Below are 27,981 nucleotides of genomic sequence, written 5' to 3'. Positions count from 1 at the left end.
GGAGATTCATGGGGAAAGACAGAGACAGATCTAACAGAAAAGTGTTTTACATGATGCTTCCCCCCTACTTGCTTAGTTCTCATGGAAGTCAGCATAGGGAAGAAAAACTCTGCTGTGGCTATAAGTACGTCTGTATTGGACTGGATGAAAAAGAAAAAGAATGAGAATGAAAAGAGATTGGGAAAAGCTGGAGCAGCTTCCGAGCTACCTGTATCTCTTGCTTTAGAGCCTTATGCTGTTGGATAGGTTTCTTCATTCTCACCTCCCCCCGCAGGGGGTGGGGTGGGCGGGTTTGTCCATTCTCCTAGGATGGCACAGGGTATTCAACTACCTGGTATGCAGATGGTACCTGGAATGGTGTGGTGTGGATACCAGAAGGGTTGAATCTGTGCCTACCCCAAGATTTAGGTTAATGGTAAAGGGGGAGGAGAGAGAAAAGACTCACCGTTTCTCTTAACATTACCCATGAATTATCCTCGTCTGTGGGCAAATTCTCAAGAATGCTGTTTTGAAAAGGGTGACGATATTCTGTTTAAATGTCCTCAGAGGAGGGGGAGGTAAGGACTGAGAAAAGCATGCCCAAACCACAGAGCCTGCGAGTGAAGTCCACATCACCAGCAACGGCCTTAATGAGCTCTGGGCTGGACTCTCCCAATTGAATTACATAATACATTTCCGTTTCATTTCATGAATCACGACTTGGGATACAATGTTCCTGGGTTGCAGTTGATATATTTCAGAGATTACCAAAGATTTCAAACAGGAAAAAAATCTATTTTATTAAACTCATATGTAAAACGTCTGTATGTCAGCCAACTTATTTATTTTCAAGTTTGGGATTTTTGTAAATGTCATCGTTAGACAATGTTAGGATAAACCCATTAATGAATGGTAAAACTGAAGCTGCCCCTGGATATTTCATTTCTCTTGACAGCTCCATTCCTGCTTGAGGATGGTGGGTTTTATTACAACTGCTCCTGTTGGGCAAATAGGAGAAAAATGCAGCAAACCTCAGAGCATGGACCAGGGGAAGTCAGACTCAACTGGACTGTCCACGGTAAGTTTGGTGGAAGTGTTTCTGCTTTGTGGATGTCAGCAGTCTGAGTACTCATCAGGGCTTGGCAGAAAACTAGAAAACAGATTCTAGAATCAGAAGAACTTGGGTTCAAACGCTAGCACAGCCATGGTTAGACATAGATTTGGGAAGGTTATTTCATCTCTGAGATCAAGGTATTACGTGGGAATATGTGGAGAACAATGGTGTTTATGTCGCTGAGCTGTGAACATGGGGCAGGTTGAAGATGAGCATAGTGTCCAGTACAACATAAATGGCCCATAGCTGTCAGTCATGGAAGCAATAGATTTAAGTTGGTTAAGCTTTGGCTCATGAGTATCTCCCTAGTTTTTCCTTGTTTATAAAGCGTGTTCAAGTTCGCCTTTGTGGAAGTAGTCTTGGAGATTTAACCTGGCTCCCACATCACGGATTCATTTATTTAGTGACCATTTCCCCATGCAGTCATTTGCTCAGTATTAACTATCGTTTCTAGGTATTGGACACCCATGTTTAACACAAAGGGATCAGAACTGGGGAAAACAAAACTCTGTCAAGGATCTAGCTGGAGATGGGAAAATATATTCTGAGTTGTGGAGAAGATGTTTCAGTGAGAGTTGAATTATGACAAAGATAGTGCAGGAGCAGAGAGGAAGCCCATGAAACCAGCATGGATGCTGAGCAGATTAAGTCCTTTCCTATTGGGCCGTTTTCTAAGGAAAATGAGAGCCCGAAAGCTGCAGCAGGACTAGGAGAGATGGGAAGGGGGAGGGTGGAGGCAGTCCACTCGTGAAGATGCTAGAGAATTTTTTAAAGTAGACAACTCATTTCAAAATGTCTATTATAGGCCCAGGCATCTTACATTTTCCACTTCAATAAATTTCACAGACTAAGCAGAGGTCCGGAGAGATTTTGCAGCTCGTCTCTGGTCACATAGGTACCCGACTTACCACAGGATCAAGCCACCTTCTAAGAGTAGGCAACACTCTTGCAGTAATGCTTAAGTTGTTCCCATTGGTTAGAAAATTCACAGAGGCTTGTTTGGTCTTAGGGACTAATAAACACTGCACCAGTCCCCGCTGAACAGTATCATTTAATCATAATTTCTTCCAGAGCAGTAGCCAACAGGTAATATGTCACAGGAATGGACTCCCTGCTCATGGCCTACCTTCTCATACCCTGGGTGATGTTTTTGCTTTGTTTTGTTTCTCAAAATTACACTGACATGGTGCCTTTCCAACTCTTACTAGTTCCAATGAAAGGCAGTTGGGGGTTTCTAGGATTAAGCTTTCATGACTAAATCCCTAGACTTCTCTAAAGGGAATCATACCTGTTCTTCATGCAAGCCTGTTATTGCTAACAAACACGATTCTTAATCTTGCTAAAGAGCCGCTTTGTTCCTCTCAGCCCTGTCTCTGCGAATGCCACCATCTGATGCTTGCCCGGCATCTGATACTTCTTTTTCTCTCCTATGATGTTGACACTATCACTGGGAGAGAATCGAGAGAGCTTAAAGGATGTTATGTGGAGTGACAAGGGTCAACTCTGATCCCCAACTGCCTGGCTTCCAATTCAGCTTGGCTTTACCCCGTGCTGTCTCTTAATAGGTGTCCATTTTGTACCTGTGAGGGTTAACTGGGAACACAGGAGTTCTGTTAAATATCACGGTAGTTAGTACATTTTAATCCTGATCCCCTAGCCTACTGTAGCTGCTGTAAAATATATAGCAATAATTTCCTGAGGCAGGGTAATGTATAAGGAATGTCAGACCAGCCTCTGGGCATATTTGCCTTAGCTCAGTTTTATTAAAGTGAAACTTTTATTAAGGCATGTGGTGAATTGAGCAATCGGCATGATTCATGCCGTTATAAACCCATTGCTACACTCGCAATAAATCAAGGAGCCATTGTCGTACATTTGCTGTGGAGTTGGTAGAAACAAGGAAAAAATCAATATGGGGATATTATTCAGACCATATGAAAGTATTAAAGTATATTCTATGTGTATTAAACCTGGCCAAGCCATATTTCACTTGTACTATTCCCCCCCTGTAAACATCTCTGCTAGCGTCCTCTACTCTGGGCTATTTGTTAATCCATATGCTATTGTGAAATAATTATAGGAAATATTTAAAATTCCACTTAAGTCTTTGGAGTTTTAACGTTCAGTTTATAATGATAGATTTGTACAATAAAATCGTCCCGAAGCAAATGCACAAACAGTAAATTAGGAGCAACAAACCTCTTCTCTAACAAAACCAGTAAACTTTAGCTTTATATAATACAAAAGGTAAAACACTTCTAGAAAAGGGAGCGGGGAGTCAACCAACAGGAGGAAGCTATTTAAGTGAAAGAAAGGGACTGTTCATTATCCACCAACCTGATGGGGACAATCATTGAGCCAGCAGCTCTCTCTACCTCTCTGGAAACTATTACCATATCACCATTTACCTGGGCGTCCTTGAATGTTGAAATATGTGTCCATGGCAACCATTGCCCTGTAGCAGCCCTAGGATCACCTGCATGTCTGCCTTAGGAAGTTTTGGGTTCCTTTGGAGGGTGGTGTGCATAGTCCAGAGGGGAAAGTTGGAGTCACAGCTGGCTTCCAGCTCCAGACACACTGCCCCTGGAGTCCTTCTCCACTGCAGATAGTGGGGAGCCTTGTGCCCTGTTGGCATCCTAACTTCTCAAAGGGATTTGCGTGGTTCTGGGATGCCCTTTGAAACAAATGTTGGGTTTCACAAATGCCATGGTAAGAGACTGAGTCAAGGTGGTCTTTGAGCCAGTGATCTGAGTTCATTACCCTTTGGAAAATGTGGAAGGAGAAAAAAGTGTTCCAATCAGAGGCTCCATAATTCTTACAGGATGTTTTGAAAGGTGACTTCATATCAGCAGGCACAATCCCTGAGCCAAAACCATTTGTCCGGACTAGTCAGTTGCTTATATGTCCTCCAATAGATAGCTTTTGAAAAAAACTCATCAGAAACGCTATGCAGTCACAGCCTTTGAAAGTCAATTTGCAACCTCCTGTATGACATAATCATCTTTATTTCTGAGAATAGAAAATGACTCTAATGTGTAGTATACCCTGATCATCAAGGACAGTGGTGGGTTTCGGTAATGATTCTGTTAAATTTGAAGCCTTTTTATATTCCAGTGGTTTGTGCTGTTCCCCAGGTAGATACTGTCTAGCTGAACTTTTTTGTATCTTGTCTGTGTAAGACTTTTAATTAAAAAGATGAGCCTCCTTTAACTGGTCACGCTACTTAAAATGAAGAAATTCAATATCTGCTTGATTGCAAAAGAAATGGGGGTTGGTGCATAAAACTAAACAGGAAGGGCTGAGTAAGAACAGCATACAGAGAGGGGGGTCTGCCTGCCAACTCAGGCCTGGCCATTGCTGACAAGTGAGGTAACCCCATGCTCCCAGTATAGAGCATCAAGTGCTGGCTTTCTCCTGCCTCTGTGCTTTCATTTGGAGCCCAAACTATTGGCGGACAGTGGTTTCAATGGAGAGACCAGAGCCCATGTGACATAATCTTTGGCTTACCTATGGTATGTATGTCTTTCAGGGCATATGGTCTGAGATGATCCATCATGTTCTATGATGTCAGATTATCCACTGAGACTTGGGGACTCTGCAGAAACGCAGTTCTGTTCAGATAATGGTATTTCCAGTTGTTGTGATGGACAAGACTGTTGCTGGGAAGAACAGACTGGTAAGACACTGGATGATATATGTACAGGGCAGGCAAAAGCACGAGGCATCGCAAACTGAGTCTCACAGTGCTTCCCTTCCCTGCATTTCTCAGCAGTCAGCATTGGTAACCATCCAAAACCCCATAGTCAGCCATTCCATAAGACGCACAGCCATTAGTGTGGTGAGCTCCTGCCCACTACAGTGATTACTCAAACTGCCCCTTGGTCCTCTAACTACGTATCCTCCTCCTGCTACTCTCTCCTTGCTTCATAAACCTGAAGGGCCATTTACAGGGCAGCTTTCAATCTTTTCCTCTCTGTGTTTAACAGCCCCAGTCATTTCATTCACTCTTCCTCTACATCTTTGTTTTGCTTGTCCCGCCTTGAATTCATTCTTTTTCATTTTTTTCCTGGACCAGTTCTCTCAATCCCTTATATTCTGTTGTGAATGCTTGGTCTTCTGACACTGGATTAAGAACAAATCAGAAAGAACTGGGAAGACTTGGGGCAGGGGAAAAAATACGGTCAAAATAGACTATATGAAAAAGATAAAAAATTATTAAAAACTGTAAATAATAAAAGAACAAATAGAACCTAACCCTAAATGAACTCTTCCACTATTTAATCAACAAGTATATCGCATGTGAACATTGTGTAAATTGCCTGTCTGCATACTAGGTAGACAATGAGGTAAACTGGAATCATGGGAATATAGACTTTGAAACCAAAATGGCTTAGGTTCGAATGGCTGATTTACTGTTTAGTGAGTGGTCGAGCCTTTGGTCTGTCATAACTTAACCCCTAGGCACCATAGTTCCTTTATTTGTCCTAAGTGTAAGTTGTGAAGCTTAGCGTTGTATTGACACACAGACCACCAATGTATGGAGCCCATCTTGTCCACCATTTCTATGATTAATTAAGTCCCTCACATATCTACTTTTTAGGCTGCAGATCTTTTAATAAATACATAATTCATATTGTCAAAATATATTAGATTGTTTAAATAACTGAATTTGAAGGGATTTTTTCAGAACCCATAGACATAGTGAGCAGATAGAATCAATGTCAATTAAAAAATCCAAAAGTGTCTTCTCTTGCTTGGCCCTTGTTTCTCAGAGACCACTCCCACCTGATCACATTTTTATTTGAATTTTAAGATTTTATTTTCTGTCTTGGGATAAAAGTAGAGAGATAGAAGCGGAGATGTGCTCTGGAAACCTCAGAAAATAGTTAAGATTACTTTTCTTCCTTAATGTATATTTTACCATTTAAACAGAGGACATTATAAAAATGAAACAAAAAAACCTGCTCTTCTGACTCATAGTAATGGCAATATCTTGGTAGATCTCTATGTTGCCTTTCACCATGGTTAGCAACTCACTATCTCCAAGGAAGAACACAAGGAATCAGGTTGTAATGAGGGTAACATCTCTGGGCGAGTTGGAAAGCCTGACCTAAGTCACAACATAGCAACTGAGCCTCATGCCTTTGAGAAGTTTGTATACAATAAACAGGATCAAAAAGCAGGGCATAGACACACAGAAAATTGGCATTCTCTTTGCAAATTCTATATAACACATAAATGCATGGGTAATGTGTGTGTTTATGTAGTAGTCCCAATGCACACACCCATCTTTACTGTTCAGGGTTTCAGTTATACATGATCAACTACAGATAGGATATATTAATGGAAAAGTCTAGAATAAACACCTCATGTGCCTTTGTAGCTTTCATTTACAAGTATTCTTTCTTATAATCAGTTATTACAGTTAATCTCTTACTTTACATAATTTATAAATTAAAGTTTACCATTAGTGTCTATATATAAAACAAACATCATCCCTAGAGGACTTGGTTTCATTGACAGTTTCAAGCATCTACTTAGAAAGCATCTACTTAGAAGATACATAGGTAAGAAGGAAAATGCAGATGGAATATACAAATGTACATAGACAGACATACACACTAAAAAATAAACTATCATACAAATTCATTGTGGAAAGTAAGAGAGCAAACACATAGGGAAAATACTCCCCCAAAATGTAGGATACAGCTGCTTCTTGGAAGAAGTTTGTAAAGGCATTTTCAAGTTTGTACGGGTATATTCAAATAGCCACATGAGTCAAATAAATTGTATAGCAAACCTACCGACACAATCTTGTCACTGATTTTGGGTATTTTGGAAAATATTTGGCCATCTTCTTCCCTCCCCACTGCTTATAACAGGCCACAGAAGCCCTGTACTCACCACATGCTTATTATGCATCTGGGGCAGAGTCATAGGAACACTTACTTCATTTCTACACCTGCCCTGTGGAAGGAGTGCAGACCACAAACCACAGTTCAAGTAGCACTGAGTCAAAGCTCATGCCAAAGTGCTGGGGTGTAGCTCGGTAATAGAGCTTTGACTAACATGCATGAGGACCTGCATTTGATACCCATTCCTGTGAAAATAAATAAGTAAATAAATGAAAAGGATTCAGCAGGGGGAGAGGTCTAAAATGATTCTGAGCAAGAAGCAAGTGACGGGAGAATGAAAAGGCTCCCTTGGGATGATCTAGCTTACTAAAGGAACTGAACTATGCCAGGCACATTATGTGTTCACTTCCTTTTTAATGGCTACATTGGCTGTCAAGATGACACCATCACTTCTCACATTGTAGATGAGGGATCAGAGGTTCTAAGAGGAGGGCAACCTACCCAGAGTCTTCTAACTACAACTGTCAGCCTCCCTCCTGGGAGCACTCAAGAAATGTATGGTAAGACTGTATTTATGAAGGTACCACATTGAGCATGGAGAAGTCAAGTTGGTATCCTTATTGGCTAGTTTTCATAGTGTTGGAAAGAGCTGTGCATACTACTAAAGAAGAAAAGTAGTGCCAAGCTTACCTGGCTATGAACCTGGAGAGCTACAATAATGACCAACCTGGAAAAAACATGTCTGCTCATACAATCATGGCACAAGCATCATGGAAGTAAATGATCATTTTCTGATTGGATTTAAGGCTCATTCCACAAAATAAAAGACACAGATAATACCATTATAGAATCAAGGACCTGTGACTAAACATGTAATAGGCCCTAGAGGAACCTGTTAATATTATTCTTCTAATGGAACATAGTATTAAACCAACTCCTGGTGACTTACTGTTATACCCATAGATTAGTACATCTTTCTACCCTCATCAGAGAACCTTCCTTTCCCAGTAGAAAGCAATTAAAACAGAGAAACCCACTATACAACTGTTTAAGGAGTAAAGAATAAAGAATCGCCGAATGCTCAGCTCTAAATGTCCATCTACATCATATTTCCTCCCCCCAAGACTCTGGAATCATTTCAGAAGTGGGGCAGAAAGAGTGTATGAGAAAATTGGTGGATGACTACAAAGAAACTGTGTTTACCTGGCACAGCTTGAGAGTACAAACACACGGTATTGTGACAGCATAGGTAAGACCTGTGTAAGGCCAAGCTAGGTGAAGTTCCAGTACAGAGAAGGGTTATGATCATGAAGACTCACCCTTGCTGAAGAACTATTGGCAATTGCTAGTTTCTGGGAAAAGGAATTTTGTTTAAGGTTATGGCCCTTAGTAGGTAGACCATACTCAAATAGAAGGGTACATATCCAAGAATATGTGAGAAACTAAATTGGACTTAATAGATTAAAACAATTACACAAAGTTGGGTGGGTAGGGAGTATCTTGGAGGAGATGGGGGAAGTAGGTGAATATGATCAAAATGCATTTGTATGATCTCAAATAACTAAAATAAATGAGAAAAAAATAATATTTTATTTATTGTTTGAAATTTTCATATATTTGTACAACATACTTTGACCATATCTATCCACCACTTCCTCTCTTCAACTCCCTGTAATTTTCCTCACCCTATCTCCCTCCTATCTTCATACAGTATATAATCTCTATGATTGTCTAGCCCTAAAGCTACAGCATTCTTCTGACTTCCTGTGGTGTTACAATTTCCTCCAAATGGGAATAGCTACACCCCAAGGGAGATCGAAGCTAGTTAGCATTCAGAAAGTAGAGTAAATTCACAGAGCTCAGGAAGCAAACGAAACTGATAAGTCTCAGGAAGCTGTTGAAATTCCATAAAACAGGGCACCAGTGCCACTCTAGAAGTAACAGTTGCTGATGAGAAAAGGCTCTGGGTGGTCAAGTTGCTTACAGTCTGTGTCGGGAACTCCCAGAATGCAGCTTTCATGAGTAGTCATCAATGCTGGGGTGGACTTTTCATAACTCTGAGGCACCAATACTCAGTAAGTAGCCCCTCATCCATTTTCTTATAAGCAACCCAAATAAACACTCTTACTTGTTCATTAAACTACACTTGAATGGAAACATTTCTTTGATCTGTCACTGGTACCCTCTCTACAGTGAAGAGACATTTGCTCACAGCTCCCGAGAAAAGGTCACAAAACAATTCTGAACACTGACTTATAATACTAGAAATCCCTTAAGAAATTGCTATTCTTTGTATGTAATTCATGGTTTATGTTCCATAAGTAATTCATTCCTCTAAGCTATAATCCTAGTAGAATCTCAGGTCTTTGAAACTGTAACAAGCCTGTCATGGCCCTGCACATTCCTACCCTGGCTTATCAGTACACACAACTCCTTGATCATGGACGTACCTGCCTCATCATTACCTCACACAAAGAGCCAAGCTGCCTTTTGCTCACAGTTGGAGGCACGCATTAGGAATAATCTACTCTCCAGATTCTAGGCTGATAGCTCAGTACACAAAGGCTAAGAGCAGTTGTACAGAAAGATCAGATACAGGAAAGTGAGCCATAGGACTGAAGACTGTTCTTGTTTAAAGTGACCCTTGACCTTTACAAATATGATCTTATGTACTCTTCACACATCCCAAATTATGTGGGATATTATCTATTTCTCAAGGAGGAAACTGGGGCACAAAAGTGGAGGGCCATAACCATAATCACACAGCCAGCAGCAAGTGGCAGAACCTGGGTTCAAACCTTGTTAGTCTAGTTCCCAAGACTGGACTTCATGCTTTATTATCATGCTGTACATGAACAGAAGGAGGAGCTGGCAGAGATGGTAGGGCCCGCAGCAGGGGTCATCCTCAATTCTTCATACACTGGCACCTCATCAAGGTGTCCACTCTCACTTATTATTTTAATTTTCACTTCTATACAACCGAAGTGATTTTAAGTGCAAGATGCTGAGTGGGGAGGACCTATGGTGTTATGAGATAACAAAGATTTAAAAAGCATAGTCTTTTCTGCCTAATAACTTACAGTTGGCACCAGGAAGAAGATTCAAAAACCACTAGGAAAATCACACTGTGGGTTGGGGGAGCAGGGAACACAGGAGCAGAGAGAGTGAAGAAGAGACAAAAGAGAGGGTCTCACCTTGCCCTGAAGCTGTCACAAGAAGTAGGGTGGGCAGGAAGTGCTCCCCACGCATCTGGAACAATAAGCAGAGTTATGTCGGCTGGGAGCAGAGGAAGCAGCGAGGGCAGAATGCAACCAGGTGGGGAAGCAGCATGTATAGAAAACAGTAAGTGTGGTCTAGACATGGCAGCCATCAGTGACAGTCGTGAAACATAAAGATGGTAAAGTGATTATAGCCCGAGAGAGCCAGGTAGCATACAGTGTCTCCTAGACATGACAGGGAAGCTCTACACATAATCTCAACAAGATGGTTAGCTACACAGGATCTGTATGGTGACAATACCAGCTGGCATGAAGACATGGGTGGGAGAAATTTAACAAGGTTCTCCACCTAGATGAAGAACCCTCTCCAGGGCAAAGCTCCCTGACAGATTATTCAATTCCAAGTGGTCAACGCTAAACACATGTACATATGACCAATACGAAAAAGACTTGGTGGGTTTTATAAAGGGGTATGTGTATGTTATTGTTACATATATGTGTATAAGTGTGTTATTGTTGCACATATGTATGCATTGTTGTTCCATATACATGTGTGTCATTGTTACGTATATGTGTGTGCATTAGTGTTATTTATGTGTGTGTTGTTACATATGTGTATGTATAACAATGAAAATTATAGAAAAGGTCATAGATTTAAGGGGGGACATAGGAGGAGTTGGAAGGAGAAAGTGAGGGCAGGAATGATGTAAATATAGTACTCACATATGAAACTTTTAAAAATATTAAAAACTTAAATTAAGTTTAAAAAAAGCAGAAAAGTCCCAATTTCCAATGGTTTAAGAAAATTAATGACAAAATACTTCTCCAACCACAAAGCCAAACAACAAAATTATTTTTATCGCAAAATGCTTTAGTCTAAGTGTCATGTGTGGAGGCCACAGTCATGCCATCAGCAACTCCTCTACCAAGAAGGAAACCAAAGAAAGTAAGGGGTGATAGAGAAACCCCCCTTAGAGGCTGGCTCTGCTAACAACTACCTACCTCAAAAACCCAGGATCCAGGTGAGGTGGGGAATAGGTCACAGTGGGGTAGCCCCTCTCAAGGCACACCTCTGCATTTGGAGTACAGAGGCAAGAGCTTAAGTTGCCCCAGTAGCCTTAGCCCCAGGTCCCGAGGAGATGGTCTTAAGGCAAGGAGAAGATATCAGGGCATTCTAAGGGAAGCAAGCTGGACTCACATTTTGAGTAAGGGAATTTCATTACCAGGCATATTCACCTTAGAAAGACACACCAGGAATAGGATGCTTCTGAGGGTGGGAACAACAAAGAAAGGGAGAAAGGGCAAGAGGTACAGAAGCAGGGAAGCACAGGGGTGATAGGCTTGCAGACAGAGATCACAGTCGAGCTCAAATGCAAAGATGATTGGACCAGGGGTAAGAGGCTAGGAAGACAGGAAGGTCTCACGATGACACCATGCTTCCCATACAAAAGTATGATGGGTATACTGACCACACCTATGTGAGACTTCTTATACCTGAAGAGCCTTTCTCCTGCCCCAGGATTGCAAAGGCATGAAGCTAAATCCCTTTAGAAAGGGACAGAAGATATTTGGCTCCGTTTGGTTTGGATGGAGTCAAAAAGAACAACATGGGACCTCAGAGTTTCCAGGGAGATCTTTCCTGGATACACCCCAAAGACAGTGTCTGTCCCGGCTCCACTCACATCTGGAGCAGCTGGGCCTCAAGAGCCTGCCTGCCGGTGCACTGCGCGCCCTGCTGTTGCCAGCAGTGGCCAGAGCTGCCACCACAGCTGTTTTCACAGGTTTTGTTTGGGAACTCAGTGTGGGGCTGGGGAACAGCTGGGAGTTTCTGAGTAATTGCATACCCTGGGGGTGGAGGGAGGCCAAGGACAACAGCTTGTCCCAAGAGAGGGCAGTGTAGGAAATCAGGTGAGGCAGCTCCTGAGGGTGGAGCACCAGCCAGAGGGCAGAGCTTGAATGTCAGCCCAGAGGCAGAGACAGCAGTTCCTATGACACAAAAGGAAGTACCCCAGAATCTTACTGTCCTCAAGGGTCACCTGTTAACTCAAGGAAACATGAGCACTTTAAGTTCAGACTAGTATCTCCCTTTGCTATACTAGAACTACACAACCAGAAAGTGAAGTAGAAAAATGGATGATCTCTCTCTCTCTCTTTTTTTTTCAGCACAATGTGGTTTGCTTTAAGATTCAGATCAAATATCAGCTTTGAAACTTTCTTTAGCTTTCTTTGACCTTGTTCCTCTCTGCACTCCAGGAAGATTGATTGTCCCTCCTCCGCATCCATACCATACCCTCTCCACCACCACCATATAATGTAACCATCTTCACTCAACTGGTCCATGCTAATTCAATACTCACTAAGTGTAAGGGGATGGGAGGCTGTGCATACTGAGAGGAAGCTCCAGTCTTCCCTGTGGATGTGAAGAACCTCTGGCAGCGATTAAACATCTCGCTCAGGTTGATGGACTCAAATTGAATCTACCCAAGTATTTTGCATGCATAGCAGAAATTTCCAAGAGATAGATCAAAATAGCAATCTACCAGCACATTTGAAAACCAACCCTTTTATTTGCTTTCCCAGGAGAAGGCCTTGGAATACTTGACTCCATTTGATGCCATTTGAAGTTGTCAGTAAGCCACTTCACTGAATGACACGAGGTGTTCCTCCCCAATCATTTAATTATGAGCACGCTCACTGCCAAGCAGTACGAGACCTCAGGACTACAGCATGTTCCGAGGAATATATCTTTGTTATCAAGGAGGACTTTATTCGCAAATACAATAAAGAAGGCACCGGTGCCAAAAGGAGCTGCGTTCTAACAGAACCGCGTTCATGGAAGCCTGTTGCTCCGGGGCATGTTAGCATGCTCTAGATTTTGGTTTTCCCACTTCTGCATCAATAAAATGCAATTCTCCTTTCATCACAACTCTCAAATGTACCCAGATTCCAAGATCTTATCCAGGGCCCGACTTTTGAAATCTGCTTTAGCACAAGTTATTCCATGGCTTAGACCCTCTGTAATCCTCTTATTTTTAAATCAGGGATAAGAAAAAAAAAGACAGCTTTTTGTGAGGAGACAGCCAAGAATCCCAGGTGGGATGCTCTCCAAGAAGAAGAGCACATGTGTCTGTCAAGATTCTGAAAAATGGATTCTCTTCAATTCCTGGGGTATTTTTTTTCCCTTTAAGAGAAAATATATAGAAACCACAAACATATTTGTAACGTTCCCATCCCATGCCTTCATCCTTGGAGGAAGTGTTGGATTTTCTTGTTCTTTGGCTCAAAAAGCAAAGAGTGACATCAGTGAGCTGAAACTACAAGTTCTACCTCCCTTTCCGTGTTAAAGTACGATGTTTATTTCTTAGAGGGTTGGCCAAGAAAGTCCATTTGGGCTGGAACGCCACATATTTAGTCTCAGAATTAAGGTAATTTCTTTGGAAAAGTTTCAACCAAATCAATTTATTTCAGAGATGTTGGTGTTGGGTCCCTTTTAAAAAATTCCACAGCCCCAGGCTTGTTCACAGTACCTGCTCTGCTAACGCAATTCCAAGCTGGCTGTCATGCTCCAATCTGCAGACGCAAGGGTATATGGGGTTCTGCAATTTGGGTTTTGGGTGCCCAAGAAAAACCGCGTTGGTTTTATAGGGCGAATATAGTCCATGAGCTCACTGCAGACTGAAGATCTGTGGGACTGAGGGGTTTGGGCAAGAACTACTCCCCCTATCTGTAACATTTTTTTTCCACATAAAACACATTCGCACCGATCCTTTTGCTTGTTCCCTAAGAGAATGTTGTGAGGCAGACAGGGTAGATATCATTATGCCTACTTTCGTAAAGAAAGACATGTTTCAGGCGATGGTAACTCCCTGAGCAAGGCTTCCTAGCTAAGAGTGGTAGACCTGCAAATGTGGCTGCCTCATGGGCCAGCTCCTTTCTCATAGCTGTCCTTCCTAACCAATCAGGAAGCTTTCTTTCCCAACCAATCAGGAAGCTGTCTTTCCCAACCAATCAGGAAGCTGTCTTTCCTAACCAATCAGGAAGCTGTCTTTCCTAACCAATCAGGAAGCTGTCTTACCTAACCAATCAAGAAGAAGTAGGAGTGAAAGGGTACTGTACAGTGACTGCTCTCAACAACATTTCCCTGAGAACACAGTAGACAGATGGCAAAGACTTGAAGGCTACCCAGAAAGCTCTTGTCCAAAACTGATTCCTCTACTACATCACTACTGATGCTTGAGATTCTGCCACTAATCACTTGCTTCTTTTGGTTAAAAACAAACAAGCAAACAAACAAACAAGCAAGCAAGCAAAAAACTTTTTTGTTTTTGTTTGAGAATCACATATGATATAATGTTTTTGGATCAAGTTTGTCCCCATTCTCTCCCCTCAACTCCCCAAATACACATACATTATTCCCTTCCCAATTTCATGTTTGTTTGTTTGTTTGTTTGTTTGTTTCTAAACCTATTGAGTCTATTTATGCAGTATATAATGGATTTAGGGCCATTTACTAGATCATAGGTACCTTTCCACAGGCTGTATCTATGATAAAGACTGACTCTTATTCTCTCAGCAGCCATTAGTTGCCAATAGCTCTCCAGGTAGGGTTGAACTGTTCATGACCTGTCTTCCTCGTTTGTGCTGGGGTTTCACCTGGCTCGGTCTTTTACCGGTCTTGGGAATGCTATCATAAGCACTCTGACATTTATATGCAGTAACCAGAGCTGCTCTAATTCACTGTTGTAAAATACTCCAAGCCCAAGAGATATTAAAAGTCAATGCTATTTTCTGGAACTCCTAAGCAATAGTTACTTATGAAGGAACATTCTTTTCTTGATCCTGATGAGCATTTTTTTTCATGTCAAGAAAATAACTATTATCCCTATTTTATTAAACCTTGCCAACATAAGTCATCCTTAGCCAGGGTGGCCTATTTGATGTTCCTGAAAAATCGTGTCACCACCTTTCATGCCTCTAGGTCTAGGCTCACTCTGATTGCTGCATCAAGATCATGTCTTTCTAAGTTCTAGTTCTAAACCAGCTTCAGGTGTGCTCAGAGATTAACCAATTCTCAGTGTTTCTTTTAAAAGGGGGAACAGGAAGAGTAGCCAATAGCACACTGCACACTTTCTTCTGGAAGTGCAAACCTAAGTCTCTAAGTATCTGTCCAAGCAGTGTTTTCTCAGGGTCACTTCCACGTGTCGCATCCCAAACAGCCAATGGAGCAATGACCCAGTGTTTCCTTACAGTTCCTCAGCCATCCTCAGCCTATCAAAAATTGCCTCTTCATTTTAAAGTAGCTGTAGGGGTTTCTGTAGTGAAAACCTTTGGGTAGACAGATTTCTCAGAATGCGAATGAATGACAGGGGCCAAACTTGGTTATCTAAAGACCAGTTGATTGCAATTTGAATTCCGGCTCTGCTACTAATTGTGTAGCATAGCAATGTACCACTTCTGGGAATCAGTTTTGGGTTTGTTTTGGTTTTTGTCCACCAGCAAATAAATAACATCAGCAGAGTTTTTATTGATCGTTGCCCTTTTAAAAACTGTACTGTAAAAAAATCACAGACTCCAAACAGATACAAAGTACAAAAGACATTAAATGTCAGCTCAGAGCGGTCAGGAAAATCCTTATGGTTAAAGCATTGCTTTTTCTTGAAAAAAAATAAAAAAGGCTTATCCACTAACAAACATTCACACTGAAGTGCCACTGGTTGGCAGCTGACTGGAGAACTCGTTCATGACAACCAATGAACATCAGTACCTGATGGTAAGAGCTAAGGTCACAGAAGAGGAGGTAGAGGATCCTAAAGGTGGTCTCTGCTGTGGAGTGACCTTAGTGGGTTAGAGGGCAAAGGCAAGCCTAAGTTTAACCTTTCAAAGCTTAAAACGAAACACCAGGGAGTCATCTTGCCTCCCTCCCGGTGCCAAATGGCCTCCCCTCTGTAAGGCAGTAGTGCCTGAGAAGCCATCAGTTTCAGAGGTCGTGGGGTTAATGTCCCACCCTGACTCAGGCCACCTCTCAACCTCCCTCTCTGAAACTTCAGCTCTACATTTTTAAGATGCATATAATAAAACTCGACCCTGAGGTGCACCCCATTAAAGGACAAAAGCAGTAATCCAGTAAGTACAACACTGCAGATCCATGGGGCCTCCCAGGGGCCTCTGTGCTGAAACAGAACGCAGAGGGATTTACGATAATTTAGACATTGTCTTCCTTCATGTATTAAACTTACCATGGACAGTGTAGAAAGTGGGAAAGAACCTCATTTGTTCTGGAAAAGATAAATAATGATACCTATTGAATGCAAGGTAAAAGGGGGCTTCGTTTCCACCTAAGTCACATATTCTTATATGAAATACAATGGTAAGGTGGAGCCCTGTTCAACTTGCTTATTTGGCCTGCTTTGAATGCTTCATTGAATACAGATCATAGAGTACTTGAAGGAAAGGGTAGTCTCTCATTATTCATCTTTGACGGAAATGCCCAGCAATTCCCAGGATACAAAGTATGGTAAATATTATACTTGATTAATAATGATTTTCATCTTTATTAATGATGAAATGTATTAATGACAATTGGTATGTACTAATGTTCCAGGCCCCCTGGAACAGTGTGTTATAGCTAGCGTGGACCCAGAGCTCAGATAGCTGAGCTCTCACTGTGAGGTCAGTTTAACCATCTAGCAAGGATGTGAGATTCCCTATAAAGATTTCTGCCACAGTTTTCTTCTCAAATGGCCCCAGTCTTCCACCCAGATCCAGAGTCCACTTCCTATTCTTCTGTACGTAGGCAACTTCATAATTGGCTTTGCCCAATAGACTGCATCAGAGATAACTTTGGTGAATTCTGATACTAGGTCTAAAGAAGCCTTGCTGTTTCCTCCTCTCTGGATGCGACACTGAGTCTGCTGTATAAGGAAGCTGGCCCAACCTATTTGAAGATGAAAGGGCATATGGAAAAGAACAAGGGCCCCCAACCAAGAGCCAACATGCGCTTCTGAAGCTGTGAGTGAGGCCATCCTGGGTCTTTCCAGCCTGCTGCCCCTCCAGCTGAAAGAAATGACGTGACCAAGGCCAAGGAAAGCAAAAGAGATACTGTTGAGCCAACCCACAGAATTTTGAGAAATAACATTATTTTTAAGCAAAGGCTAACCGAGCCAGGAAAGCAGACAAGATTACTTCTAAGATGCTGTCTACTTATGGTTCCAAAACCTCTGCGTAATGCTATTGTAAATTATTTTACTATGGTTATAGTAAAATAGAACAAAATCCACAAAGGCATATATATTCTATATCATTGACTTTACAAAGGAAAAAACTGGCATACAGAGGAGAGATGAGACACTCAAATTCATCATGAAATGCTATGCTGTGAAGTTGGGGATGTATTTCAGTTGATAGAATGGCTTGCCTAACATTCACAAATCTGTGGGTTCAATCCCTGGCACTGTGTAAAACCGAGCATGATGGTCTAATGCTGCACATTTATAATCCAGGCAGACAGAAGAGAACTCGGGAGGATTGAGAGTTCAAAGTCATCCTCAGCTACATGACTAGTTTGAGTCTAACTTTGGCTATATAAGACCTCGTCTCCAACAAATTAAACTTAAAATGCTAGATTATACAGCATAGAATCTGGCAGGAAGAAATGTAAAATCTTGCCCACGGTCTATATCTTCTTAATATGTCCTCCACACATTTAATAGATGGAGCTTGGACTTTTTCAGGAATAGAGATGCACTCCTTTGCAAAGTCAGTCAGGACTCTGGAGAAAGGCCCCAAGAAACATCCCTTGCCAGTGGACTGCCCCTCCTATTGAATGACACCGACTGCTTCGTGCTTTTTTGGGATGGAGTTCAAATGTGCGGACTTCAGCTGAAATCTAGAAAGACCGAGACTATCTACCACACTTCAAATGTTTATTTTGTACTCTCACAACTGATTTCTCATCTCTCCTCCACATCTTTCCCACCTATTTGCAGAAACAATTACTAGTGCCTGATCATGACCTCTCTGCCACTTCTCTCTCTGCATCTCTGAAGGCACTCAGGAAAATTTCTCTCCTGAAGTATAAGCCATTACTAACATATCATACAGTCTGGCACTGATTTAGAGCCAAACTGGGAACTTCTGGGTTGGTCTTGGATTGAGCTGAAGGGAGTTAAATGTTTGGGGCAGGAGTGGAGTAGGGTTCCAACAAAATGGCAAAAGTAAACTTCAAGTTGAGTGTCAGGAGAAAGAATTAGAAGAGACAATTAAATAAATACCTGGATGGAAATTCCAGGTCTGATGCCATTGGTAGAGCACGCAATTTTAGACACATTCTGAAGACAATTTCAATAAGGCATCTGAGAAGGTGAACCAAATAAATTCCAAATCTACAGAACAGAGTGGTTGTTATGTGGCTTCTTACAAGTGGACCATTAAATCAACTTCAAGGAGAAAAAAAAAAAAAACTAGCAGTTTCTCCTGTCGTCACCCAGTGAAAAAAGGGAGAAAAAGAATCCGTTGGCCAAAGGAATGACATTCAGATGTTGAAAGGGTGAAACCTGAGCAACACTTCGAAGCCTTTGCTAAAAACCAAGAAGCTGGTGTTGAAAGTGAAGACGCGAGAGCAAGCACTCTCCGAGGCTTAGCACATGCGCTGTGCCCACGCTCTCTGATTGGCACAAACGATTCGCCTAAGAAAACATAGCTGCTGGATTGCTGCTAGCACCTTCTCGCCTCCATTTCTAACTATAAGTGACAGGGGTGACATTGAAAGGGGACAACAGCTGGAACCTTCTCACACATCGGCTGCCTGGCACTTCTAGAACCGGTGGGTCCCTAAGCCTCTCACCTGGCACCAACCTGTCTTGACCTCCGAAGCTGGTTGCATCTGCAGAACTGCGGAAGGTTCACTGGCCTAAGAGTCTAGCGGACATCAAAGACAATGTAAGTGCTGAGAACAAGTGCCAGCATCAACCAGGAACCCAAAACCTAATGTTGATGGCTAAGAATGTTTAGTTTGGAAAAAAAAATGAGGCCCAGATGATGGAGAGAGCATTGCAGCTAAAAATGAAAAGATTTGATGAATTTAATGCTCTAATAGCCGCTTGAAAAAAATCCTGAGTATCACTTAACCTCTGGGAGCTCGGTTTCCTGATCGTGAAATCAACTGCGTGATACCTCCCTCTGAAGCCTTCCTTCTACAGCTCTACTGAAGAAAGGAAGAGAGAGTGCCTTCTAATTCCAGATCTCCTTCACTTTACTCTATGTCAGTTCTGGGATGCTAAACCCCCTTCTCCCAGCCACTGTGTTCCTCATCCAAACAACAATCGAGTTATAAACAAAGTGCACTGAAGTCTGTCTGACTTTAGGACGCACTGGGCATGGGTAAGTATTTACTCTATGTTAGCAAAAATAAATACATTGAAACTTGCTCAAGAGGTCAGAAGATGTGAGGACGTAGCGATCCTCTGGTACCTCACAGGCACTCGAGGTTATAGGAAGTCTCTCCCTTAGTTTCTCAGCTTCTTCATAGTGTGCTTCGTCCCTTTCTCCAAAATATTATCATACCTTTGGGGAATTTTTAAAAACCATGTCACCCTTTAATCTTTACAGAAGAGTAACAAAATAATCAGTATACATTTTAAAGTTTATCTCACCATAGAAAAAATGTAACTGTTAGTATTTCCTTTGTCAGACATCAGTGATATCCATTGACCCTTGACTTGAGTTTTACTAACTCCAATACGGAGTTGCATGCATGAGGGGCACTAAAGCACACAGGTCATCACCCTTCCAACCTCTGCATCCCTGGCAAAGGAGAGAGCAGAATTATTTAGTAAACTCCAGTACCGTGAAGGAATGCTGCTTAGAAGCTATACCATTTCTTCTCTTTCTTTTTATCTTGTTAAATAAAAAAAAAATTAAAAATTCTCTCGTGAGGGTCTGATTTTTTTTTTAAACTTTCATAGCACATTGATTATATTAGTGTCTAAGTTTCCTGGCATAGAATGTTATTTCCTCTACAATAACAAAAATTAACATTTAAAAATTTTTGCATTTATTGATTGTTGCACATATATGTGTTTGTGTGCCCGCCCTAGTGTGGAGGTCAGAGAACAACTTGCAACATTCACTCCTGCCTTCCATGTGTGGGTTCTACAGATTGAGCTCAGGTCTCCAGGCTGGGAAGCAAGTCTTTTTATCTGGTGATCCATCTCCCCATCCTCCTTAAGTAACATTTTTTAACATTGGTGCAGAATTCAAGCAAATCCACACATTTGCTTCATCATTCAAGCTAAGGGCATCTCCTCTGGGAGTAGGAACGCTGACAAGTGAGTGCTCCTACCTCGACAGGGTTTCATCACAAGTTATGAAAGAGAAAAGACACACGGATGAAATAGAAATGGGATAGAATTGATGCTGCACAAGAATCTCAAAATAAGTAAACTGAGGACAAAGATGTTCTCAACTGAGGACAAAGGACAGAGATGTTCTGAGGCTAGGACCTCAGAGTGACAGTATCAGTTCTGTCTGAATCCACTAATTTTACAATGTAAACTAAGAGTTACGTGCTTGCCAGGTTTCTGCACAATGTATGTGCTAGAGTGAGGACTAAGATGCCCTCAGTTCACCCATCAAAGTAGACCAGCACAAGATTAAAGACATAAAAAGGCTGGAGAACACACCTTCAATCTCAGGACTCATGAGACAGAGAGAGGTGGATCTCTGAGCTCAAGGCCAGTCTGGTTGACAGAGTGCAAGGACAGCCAGGGCTACACAGAGAAACCCTGTCTTGAAAAACGAACAAGGAAGAGTCAGTTGGATTTTATAGTGTTCTTTTCTATATCTCCCAATGCATCCATACATTCAGTGAAAATGGTGCATGTGTGTGTGTGTGTGTGTGTGTGTGTGTGTGTGTGTGCGTGTGTGTGTGTGTGAGAGAGAGAGGCAGAGACAGAAACAGAGACAAAGAGACAGAGACAGACAGAGACAGAGAGATAGGGACAGAGAAAGAGACAGAGGGAGCAGAAGAGAGAGAGAACTGAATCACTGAATCACACCCCCACATTAGAACCGGATTTTGCAGGTAATGGAATCTGGAACTATTCCGCTCAAGGCTGCACAACTACTAGAGGCTGGAGGCTGGCACCCTCATCCTTTTGGGTTTTCACCTCCAAAGTTCTAGGTTTCAGCCTGCCAGCCTCATTTTAGCAGATGTGAGTCCTCTCTCATAAATGAATGAGAACAAATCCCTGAGGTGGCTAGACGCGGCAAAGGGCTGAGCCCAGCTCATTCGTCTGACAGCTAGCCACCTAGCTGACATCACCGGTCCCATCTGGCTGCCAGGGCTGTGACCTGCAAAGACTTCCACCTGTCAGAGATGTTTATGTTCTCACATCAGCAGCTTTTGCGGCCTCCCCTGGTAGAGGGGAAGTTGTCAGCCACCAGAGTGGGGAAAACCAATGTGATTAGTTTATAAAGCAGGATGCTAGATGTTGTGAACCGAGGCCCACAGAATTAACTTCACCACATTCTTCAGGCTTCAGCTGTGGCTTTTGGTGATGAAAGGTTAAAACCTTCCCTGCTGTGAAAGAAAATGTAGAGTGCCACCCGCTTCTGTGAAGGCCACCAAGCAGAGGTGGCTTTAGATTCCTCCTCTGAACCTACTTGAGTTTGGTTACTGAAGAAAGTAAAAAGAGGAGGTCGTTGCGGCTACTGTATCCCATCTGAGGCTGACTCTGGAATAGAAGGCTCTAGGGGATGTCCTGCCCAATACTCTGAAAGATAAGACCACCACTGTCTCGAAGATGGCACACCTACCCTGTGGACTTGTGCCGGATGCCGAATCATTTTGCAATTGGTTTTTCAAGCTTCAAACCCCTCTAATTTCAGGTTTAAACATCATGGTGGTGGATGATGTAACAAGACTCACTGGCTGAATAGAAAGTCAGGTTTATGTAAAATATTTTAGTTACCCAAAGCCAGGTCTATAAGTCTCTGAGCCTCTTCTTCATATGTATGCTGCTCTCGGAGATTTTTAAAACTGCCTTTTGGAGGCCATAACAAGTAGGTTCACTCTTCTACAACCATTTCAGTCATCAAACCTTAGGAGGTGGAGACTGTCACTGTCCCCATTTTAGAGCTGAGAAAAACTGAGGGGCACAGAATTAACAAGTCAAGGAACAAACAGTTAAATAATAAAACTGTGCTCCAGAACCGTGGGAGCCCAGGACCTGAACTTAGCCCTGTATCAGAGTATATCTAAGTGGTGTATCTCATCCTTTTCTTGAAGCCATATATTTGTCTTGTTTGTGACTTTCTTGGGAATTTCTCTGCCAAGAGAAATTGTTAGATCTTGATAGTACATGACTTTTCTGAAGTAGTTTTGTAAAGGACTCCAGATTAATTTCAAGAAACCTTCCCTTGATTTCAATGTTTTATGATCTAAATGCTTTTCATAAACACTTCAAAGTTTTCCAAAAAAAAATCCAAAGTATAAGCCTTTACTGGAAGTTATTACTATTTTTTTCTTCCATTCACCTCCAACTTGTCTCCAACTCATGAATTAGGGAAAAAAAAGCACACCAGGAGAATCTCAAAATAATCCCTTGGTAATATTAAAGGCAACTGATGGCTTTTAAAAAGAACAGGTGGGGTTGGCTACAGGAAACACGCCAGGAAAAGAATCACAATATCAGAGACACGGTAAGGTAAGATGACCATTGTGACAAAAACAAAGTACCCGGGTCTGCCCCAGTTTGAGAATCAACAGTAAATGCCTCTGATAGTGGCCCCAAAAACAACTAGAGTTGACAAGATGACCCCAGTCTGGAAAGACGGCAGTTTGAATAGCAGCTGCTATGTTAAGAGACTTTTGAACCCTCTGATCAGAATCAGCTCACTTCAGTTTTCTCTTCAGGCGGTAGTATGCAAATAACATTTTTGACAAATTAGAATTAAGTAAATGGGTTTTTTCCCATTTCCTCTCTCTTAAGAGATCTAGAAGAATTCCAGGAAAACATCCCAGCCTGTTGTGTTAGAAATCAACTTTAGAGAGCTAAGGATATTTGGGGTTCTGTTGGCATAAAAAGTGGGAAAGATGGTAAGTATCTAAGAAGTCTGAGATATCCTCAAGGTCATCTGATCATTTATTCATTTATCCCAAGACATTTTCTGAACGACCAGTTCATGTCTTGCTGTGGAATAGTACACAAGAGGATTCAAAGACAGACTCTGGGAAGATGGGTTGAGATTCTAATAGAAGATTCCTATAGAATAAAAGAGCTAACAGTTCTCTAAATAGAGAGGACATTTCTGTGACTACCTCCAGATCTGGGCTTTGATGAGTAGAGAAAAATAAAGGCCAGTCCTGATGGAGCATCCAGATTGAGGGACAGTCTAAAGGTAGATGAACACACTGAATTTGTTTGGTCAAACTGGATCAGCACAGAGGCTCCCCCAAGTCACACTGAATCTCCTTTCACCATTCTGGATGTTAGTGACTAACAGCTTCCAAACTTTCACTTTAGGGTCCTGGGGTGGCAGTCTGTGGAACTCACATTCCGGTCAGCCTAGTTTCCATGGCTCCTCCTTCCAATAGCTGAAAGAGGAAGATTGGTCTTCCATGTCGGGAGATGCAGCGTGTGACTATACACAACACTCCTGCCGATTGGTTTTATTCTGACCAGCACTACTCAGTGACATCAGCAAGTACACAACACCCCCAAAGTGTGGGGTTCCTACACATACAAAGATTATTGAGGTGATCTCAGTTCCTTTTCATCACAGCTACAGATCCCATTGAGAATATCATAGCAGCTGTGGACGCCCTTGTCAAAAGACTTCACTAGGGCTGGAGAGGTGGCTCAGTGGTTACACTGGCTACTCTTCCAGAGGTTGTGAGTTCAGTTCCCAACAACCAGGATCTGATAACAGGATCTGATGCCCTCTTCTGGCATGCAGGTGTACATGCAAATAAATCACTCATGGACATAAATAGATGAATTTATTTTTTAAAAAGAGACTTCACCTAACCCACATAGAATTTTGAATTTCCTTTTTCTGGCCATTAGACTCCACACAAATTGTCCATGAGGAAAGGTTGGTAATACCTCCTTCAGATGGGATGTTGGGGATTGAAGCTTACCCTAACTCTTCTCAATCTGTCTAGCTCTCTCTTGACTTCCTTTGGATGTTACTTTACTTGGAGAGGGGTGCAAAGCCAGTTAGGAGCTCAGGGTTTCAAACAGACATAATATATACATAAACAGAGCAAGGTGAAAGTGGAGACCAATGCATCAAGGGGAGAACGAGAACCAGATGCCTCTTTCGGGGAGGAGTAGAGCGAGACAGCTGCTGAGGGGCTCACTCTGTGGGTTTAGCTCTAATCAAGGCTCTCCGAGGTATAGGAAGAAGGGACAAAAAAATAGAGGCCTTAGAAAAGGCTGGGATTGGGGAGGTAGAGGTGAGAGAGTGCTAAAGTCAGAAAAAGAAGGAAAACAGCCTCCTCAGAAGCCTTACAAAAAGGCCTCAGGGAACAAAAGAGAGCATGTCTGTCAATAGGTACCGCTGACCTCCTAGCTGAGCATCAGGCACTGAGTATCAACTAAGTAGGAAAGGACCTCCCGGAGGAGTCATTTTATAAATTCCTGCTATGTGTTCAGAGCCATAGAGCACTCATTCAGAAAATCGTATTTTATGAACTTCCCAGTGGTGCTCATCAGCAAAGCAATCATTGGTCCTCCTGTGTGTCATGGGCTTCACTGGATCTTAGGCTAGACTCAATGCCTCAGGGTCCTCAACTACCTCATGTTCTTGCTGCCCCCATCCAAGACTTAGTCTCCTCTTCATAGTGTCTGCAGCTCGGCAATCCTTTCCCATTCTTTTCCATTATGTGACCCACAAAGATCATCCAACTACCTCCCTAGAAGTCTCCTCAGAATCTTCCTACCTACTTCTGAGTACAAAAAAAAGGTTTTCCATGCTGTGAACTGTTATGACATCAGTATAACCCACCAATCATATTCTCTTACTAATATAACTCAAGAGAGGAGACAGGTTATTCATTTCACCTGATTTTCTTAAAAGAAAAACTGTATGAAGTCTCTTTGGGTCTGTAGGTTTGGGGGTTCAAAAGATATGGTTCTATACCAAAAAGTGTACTTGGAGTTCAACTGGGATAGTGGAACATCTAAGAATACCCAAAACTTCTCTCATGGTAAAGTTCCAATCTACCCTTTAGGCCTTTATAGGAAAGAATTGGATTCCCAGTTCTCACTATCCCTGTGACCTCTTGGAATGACCCAATTACCTTAGCTTGGTGACCTGTTAATAAGTGTTCAGCCTCCTGTCATAGTGATATTGCTTATTTGCTGAATTATACATTTCTATCTCTAGTGCAACCCAAGTCTGGCAGCTCACTGTCCAGTTACCATGACAACAAAGCCTAATAACACAAAAGTTAAACTCTAATACACGGCGTTACATACCATGATTTAGCTTTTGTTTTCACACAGCAAAGGGATGAAGTTTACTTTGTGGTTTACTATAATATCAAGGGATGAAGAAGCACTTGATGCTGAAATAGATGTTTATGTAAAGGACTGGAGGTGTGCAACATTCTGTGAAGTAGGGGGAGAGAGAGAGAGAGAGAGAGAGAGAGAGAGAGAGAAGAAGAAGAAGAAGAAGAAGAAGAAGAAGAAGAAGAAGAAGAAGAAGAAGAAGAAGAAGAAGAAGAAGAAGAAGAAAGAGAGATGGGAGTATCCCATGTGAAGGCAAAAATAAAAATACAACCTAAAAAAAGAATGACCCACTCCCCAACTTTCCAACTTCAACTTATCCTGGAAATAGTAGTGACATAATAAAGGCTTTCGATTGAGGAAATGTCATGGTACAGGTTTTAGAATGATAACTCTAACCTCCTCAAGGGAAGCAAGGCAGGTCTGAGAAGATGGAATTGCACAGAGAAATTTAATGAGGAAATTCTCTCTCTCTCTCTCTCTCTCTCTCTCTCTCTCTCTCTCTCTCTCTCCCTCCGTGTGTGTGTGTGTGTGTGTGTGTGTGTATTTATATGTGTTTATCTGTTTTTATGTGTACAGGCAAAAGAAAAGACAGAGAGACAGAAATAAACATCAAATCAGATCAAGCTTGGGGTATTATTAACACGAAAATACCTGTACCCAAAGGGATTGTAGAGGGGTAGAACTAACGTGGTGTTGAGATTGGACCCTTTGGTGACTCTGTTGATACCTCAGGAGAGAACCAGAACAATAACAATAAAACAAGAAATGCACACACACACACACACACACACACACACACACACACACACACCTATAAAATACATAATATACATGCAAAATATAGCCAACAAAAACAAATGTCTAAACAACATGTAACTCACTTTGAATGGTAACTCTAAAATTCCATGATACAGAAGCAACAAACTTGTTTAAGACATGGTTTGACTCTGAAATCCCAGTGAGCTGGAATTCACTGTGTAGACCAGTCTGGCCGGATTAACAGCAGTTCTCCTGCCTCAGATTTCCAAATGCTATGATTACAGGCATGAACCACCATTCATAACTTATTTTTAATAGTCAAATAGTACACTCAATGTTTGGCACTAAATTTTATAAACTCTGAGAAGCTGGAATGACTCTTCCAGATTAGCAAAATTAGAATCTTGCTAATGAGGAGACTATAATGTAAGAGGGGAAGCTAGTGTTGGCTGTGAATCCAGACCTGGAAGCTGTCTCCATCTTGGTGCTGTGATTTGCCCTTCTCAGCTGTCCCAGCAGCTCCAATAGTCACTCTGTGAGCATCTCAGGAATAAGTCTGTGGGGAAAGTCATCAACATATAGAAGTATTTCCTTGATAATTCCTGAAGAAGAAAGACTCAGCCCTCATGATCTTCCAGCAGTGTAGGAAGACATCAATGAATCAAGGACCACCAGAAACCCAACCCTTCACAGGCAGCCCTGGGAGGACAGCAAAAGTCACAACTGCCTGAATGGAGACACAAGATGGGAACCACTTGAACTCTAGTTACATGCTGTCATTGTTTGCTCTGGACTGGAAAGTGTTCCAGGACCCAAGAAACTGGTATAGTTTAGTCTAATGGAGTCAGCAGTGGAAATAAGTACCCTAGGACTGATAGGAGATCTGCTGTACGCCTTGGATGGATGCCTTGGCAGTGGATACAGGTCCATGGAGAAGTTCCCAGGGCATCATTCGTGTATACTAGGACCTCTTCACTAATAGCATCTTCAATTCTGATCTTATCAAGGTGAATCCAGGGCTGCACAGAAACTCCTTGGGGACAATGCCTGGAGCAGACACGTACTTATTTCATAGATGAAGAACTAGATAAATATTGTAACTTGCTGCATCCAAATTGGCCTCTCAGGGTATTATTTGCCTTGTGTAGGCAGTGAAGCCTAGAGCAGCAGGGCCATTTCTGCTCAACAACTTCATCCTCTGCGGTATGGAAAGCTAAGATGACTCCAAGGTGGCTTTTGTGTCTTTGCAAAGTGTGACAGGCATAGCACACCCCAGGCCTGCCCCTGGAGCATAGCAAGCATTGGGTGTAGCATTAGGGAGAACAAGCTGTTCTCCCGTGCCTCTCTCAAGCCTTGCTTTTCCTCAACCTTCCTCAAACACCAACCCCACATCCCCGGGTAACCCTGAGCAGATTATACCCTTCTGGGAGGACCTCTCCACTTCCTCCCTAGACTCCCAACCTCCTTCCCCTCAGCCACCTAGACCCATTGCCAACACTGACGCTCAACCTACTATATACCCACTGCTCACCTGGTTTTTG

At 42.2% G+C, this 27,981-nt stretch overlaps 2 long non-coding RNA genes across 2 annotated transcripts in view; one reads left to right on the top strand and one right to left on the bottom strand.

Moving 5' to 3' along the window:
- LOC134479338 (uncharacterized) overlaps window positions 1-27,981 on the bottom strand; it is a 53,418-nt gene extending 25,437 nt beyond the window's left edge. The window contains exon 1 of the long non-coding RNA XR_010052524.1: window positions 446-27,981. This is a non-coding gene — a long non-coding RNA (uncharacterized LOC134479338). The remainder of the gene's footprint in view (window positions 1-445) is intronic.
- On the top strand, window positions 922-17,272 carry LOC120103510 (uncharacterized). The gene is made up of 3 exons (XR_005505795.2): window positions 922-1,057; window positions 4,623-4,769; window positions 17,027-17,272. It is a non-coding gene; the product is annotated as an uncharacterized LOC120103510 (long non-coding RNA).

The sequence above is a fragment of the Rattus norvegicus genome, chromosome 6, assembly GCF_036323735.1.
Source record: "Rattus norvegicus strain BN/NHsdMcwi chromosome 6, GRCr8, whole genome shotgun sequence".
NCBI lineage: Eukaryota > Metazoa > Chordata > Mammalia > Rodentia > Muridae > Rattus > Rattus norvegicus.
The sequence above is the reverse complement of the archived record's forward strand: the minus strand, read 5'-3'. Positions and strand labels throughout refer to the sequence as shown.